Below are 4909 nucleotides of genomic sequence, written 5' to 3' on the forward strand. Positions count from 1 at the left end.
CTTAAGCATCTTTTTCTTACATTTCTTTTAATTTACACTACAGATAGAAATGCCCGAGAAACTGTAACGACATATGTCAAGACAAAGTTCATTTCATGCTGGGCTGGTTATGTTTTACTCCCCAGAAAAATAATTATAGTGACAAATGTCTCTTATACGAAGCATCCACCACGCCTATGAGCCATCAGTTCCGGTTCTACGAAATGCTCTTTAGCTCTCTCCAGGTCTTCCCGAGGACCCCTAACTCCAGGCGACAAACTCGTTAATCATTCTGGGATAGTGGATGGTGGCTATGCCATGAATTGAAGTCGTCGTCCTTCCCTAAACTGCCACTTCGACATTTTAATTAGCGCCTCTACCGGTACCTGCCCCATACGCCGATGTAGCTCTTCAATCAAGATTTTATCGCGCTGGAATACACCGATGGCAAGGCAGAGACAGGATTAACTAAGGCTTTGGACCTTTGACTAACAGTAGTGTAATTTTACATGTGCTGCTACCGTCTAACAGTACCGAGAGAATATTGGTGCCGATCTACCTCAATGTCCATGAGAAAGCAGACTGATGTCATCAGTGTATTCGTGGTGTTTAAAGAAAAATGTCATGGTCCATTGAAATAACCCACCTCCTCCGGACAAGGTAGCACGAAGGACATCACCGATAACAAACTCCGCTCAGAACCTAAAAATTTCCATAAATTTTACTTCGAAGACGTGACATTTTGCGCCATCATATATTGCTCTGAGTATAGCTAACATATTAGCTACTGCGGAATATCCACCCCCCCCCCCCCCCCGCATAAAGCATTCCAGATACACTCCTTGTCTACACTATGAACAGCTTCCTCAAAATCGTTGAAGAGCAGATAAAGCAGAGGTCTGAACGCCGAATACTGCTTCAAAATGAATCGAAGTGTGTTGATCTAGTCATTGTAAGCTTTTGAGCTGACACAGCTATCTGGCGTCCTGGCTTAAGCTATTGCTCCATCGGACCTTAAAAAAGCATTGGCATCGAGATTCGGTTTGTAACGTTGGCAAAGAAGTAATTTTTCTCGCTTCCTTCTAACAACTATTACCACATATTTTTCATCAAAGAGTATAATGTGAAGACCGGCTCAAGGGAAATTGGTACCCTAGTATGAAAATTTAGTATCCTCTTCCCTTAACTTCTTTTCGTATGCGTATTCGTAAAACTTTTAAGGGAATTCAATAATGCAAGTTGGGGTATGTGCTTTATACTCAAAGTTTCCCTACTTGTCTTGAAAGGCGTCTAAAAAATTTCAAAATTTTACTCCTACCGAAACGTCAACAACGCTGCGGATATGGGGCTCATGCCACGTCTATGACCTTTGGCAATCGAAAACGGTTTATCATTGGTTTCTCTAATGCGCTCAGGATCCTCGACAACGGTATCGATGTTACGCAGAATAATCGCTTTCTCCCACTCGAACGAGAATTCCAGTAAGAGTGATAAGATAGTGGGACTCTGGAAAGCACTCCTCTCCCTCTTGCGGTAATGGGTTTTTGTATTCTGAAAAGTCAAGTGATAGCAGACGTGGATCCGGTATCGAAATGTGACTGGTGGCTACCGCATGACGCGCTCTCTTGACCTGGGAGCCGGTTTCTGACAGGATTTTGACTGCAGGATTCCAGTCCAGGTTAAGGTGCATCACATTTGTACAGTAATCGATAGTTCGAATGCCAAGGAGAAGTTTGACAACACCTTGCTCGGACATGTGTTCGAGCACAGCATTTGCCATAAGTTCAGTTGAGTTTCAACTGACGGACAACTACGGGCAATCAGATTTACCACTTTACAATCAGCATTAGATTTAAGAATTCTCTTCTGGATGTGCATATCAAGAGAGACCCTAACATCGACCTCGGAAGAGTATCCAGGCACCATCTGAAAGTCGCTTGCCATACGCTTACGTTTTGCATCCGTTCAACATCGTCCTCTTATATGATCCAGTTGTCGTTCAACAGTGGCCAAGTTATCTTGCTGATCGGCGGATACCTTGAATAATCTGCTTGAGAATATTAATACAAATTGGCCCTCTTTTCTCGGATGCTACGCAGGTCATCAGCTACGTTCTGAAGGGACATCACAAGATCTGGAAGCGGATCAATGAACGGAAGGGATTGAAGGCTTTATTTACCGCTGCGAGAGATGGTGAGCATGCCGCGCTCGAGCTCCGATACCAAACCCTGGTAAGTTCAACATAGTGTGCGCCATGACAAAAAGGAATTTGTTATTGCGCTGTTCAACCGTATACCGCTTTACGAAAGGAAGTGCATGTGGTCGCAAATCTTACTACGGTCCTCTGAAGGAAGTTTAAATAGACTCATCATCCACGATGATTACCAGTTGAATAAGTGGAAGGCACACTTCACGGTTCTTAACCATATGGCTAGTCACCGCAGCATGAGGATACGGACGGCTCCTCCAAATAGAAAAGAAATTATCTTGGCCAATATTGAACTTAAAAGTAGTAAAGCCGCTAGGCTTGACGTTTTCCCCGCTGCTCCTGCAGTTTCTGTTGCTCCAGTTGCCTTTCTGTATATGGAGAGGGCATTCGACAATACTAGTAGTAACACCATCAAGAAAGCTTTAATCGGTCTAGGATTGGAGGGGTAGTCTACGCATCGGATATTATCGATGCTAAGAACTAGTCTAGTCTAATCTGGGAGATAGCCACTTTACCAGAGCTGAGAGCAGAGACACGCCCCACGTCATCTCTACGGTGCTTTGGTCAAGGTGATGGAATATGCCGACGGGTTGGTGATATTGGTGTCATGGATGTTTCCCTCAGCTGTGAGTGACATTGTGTAAGGAGCTTTGGGGAAGGTGTACCTGTGAGCCGCAAGATGCGGACTCCGCATAAATCCAACCAAAACGGAGCTGGTGCTATTCACCATCCATACAAGGGTACCCGAATTTCAACCTCCGCGGCTAAATGAACAAAAATTGACTCTTTCCTCCGATATAAAATATCTGGGTGTAATCCTGGATCTTAAGCTAAATTTGAAATAGAAACTAGAACCGAGGGTTAAGAAATCCTGTATAGTTTCTTATGCCAGGAAGAGGACATTTGCAAGGAAATGGGCTCTCCGACCGAGGATGATTCTCTGAACGTACACAACTGTGGTACGTCCCATTCTAACGTTAGGTGTGTTAGCAGGCTGTGATTAAAAAGGATAATATCATAGAAGGAAGCTTAATACGATTCAAAGGACCTCGTGTGCAGTTGCTTTTGGAGCTCTGCAGTCCTGCCCGGCAGATTTTCTCAATGTACTAATACATGTCCTCCCTCAAGACCTGCACATTAACTACGCTGTAGTGTGCAGTGCTGTCACGGTGTGACCGCTTGAATGCAACTCTGCATGAAATCCAAAGTTGGTGCCTCCGCAATGAACTCAGGGAGAACGGAAGGAATACTGGACTAGTTATGCTCACTAGGAACGTGAGGGGTGGAAATCTAGCTGGCACAAACAGTCAAGTACTTAGGATTACATTTCGAATCCAAGTTAACGTGGAAGCACCATATTCAGAAACAATATCAGAAATCCTGCAGATTGCTCTGGTGCTGTAGGAATGCGATAGGTAAGAGCTGAGGACTTTCACAAAAACGAATATACTGGATGTATACATCCAGATTCAGAGACTTGGTTGCCTAAGTATTTCAGGCGGAGATATATGCCATTTCATTGGCAGCAGAAGACTGTCTGCGACAAAAGTGGAGGGGTGGCACCATTCGAATCTGTTCCGATAGTCGGGTGGCCTTATCAACACTAAGTGGCAACGACATATCAAGCCAGTTGGTGTGAAGTTGTCCTCAGGTGCTGCTGAAACTTGGTCGACTGAACGAAACATTCCTGCCGGAGCACTTTGACGTGGGGTCTTGGCGTCTTGCAATCGTAAGCGGAAATACTGGCGATACTGGGCGCTTGTCGATGATTGCGGGATGATCTGAGCCCCAAGCGCAACGTAACCATTCTGACCGCCAGCCAAGCCACTATCAACGCCTTGTACTCAGTGACGACATCGTCCTCTTCCGCGCTGAACAATCAAGGTCACCGTCCTCTGGGTTCCCAGTCATAAGAACATAGAGGGCAATAAGCAAGCTAACGGAATGGCCAGACGTGGCCCTCCTCTTGGCAGTCCCTCGGCTGCTGGTAACTGTTAAGGGTGGAGACTACACGCACCACTTGGGCCAGGCCCCAAAGATAATGAACACCCTTTCGCGGTGACGGAGTTGAAAATGCTGCATTAAATCAATGACATAAGACGTTATGATCATGTTTGAAATGAAAACATCCGCTTTCGATATGGGTTTCCATTCTTCATGGAAAAATTACGAGAAAAGTGTCTTCGACGTCATTGTCATATAATCCCAGTTAATGAGAACTCGTCAACTAAGATAAGTTTAAACATTGAAGTCGATGTGAAACGATCCAAACGCCCCGCCCGGACCAAGCCTATGATGGAGAAACATAGAGAATCATTTCGACGAGTCGACCGCGCTACTGATCTAAGCCTAGAGAAGAAGAAGAGCGATCGGAATAGTTTAAGCAGAAATAGACCTACTTCCTCACTAGTGTCTTCTAAGCAGAGGAGGGAAAACATATATACATTCCTTGCACTTCATAGATTGTAAAAAATAAATAAATAAGAAAACTGGGAGGAGGATTTCCATTTATCTTCGAATTTTGAATATTGTAGCACTTCAATAATAAGATAAAAGACAAACAACTTTGCACCATGCAGATTTTCCACATACCCATCAAGCACTGAATGAAAATAGAAAATTCATGAACTGTTTAACGGAAAAATATACCGTTATATTTGATGTTACTATTAATATCTATTATAGAAAATTGACCGTTAATAACCGTTCATACCTCAATAG

Source organism: Hermetia illucens, chromosome 5 (genome assembly GCF_905115235.1).
Source record: "Hermetia illucens chromosome 5, iHerIll2.2.curated.20191125, whole genome shotgun sequence".
In the NCBI taxonomy this organism is placed as follows: domain Eukaryota; kingdom Metazoa; phylum Arthropoda; class Insecta; order Diptera; family Stratiomyidae; genus Hermetia; species Hermetia illucens.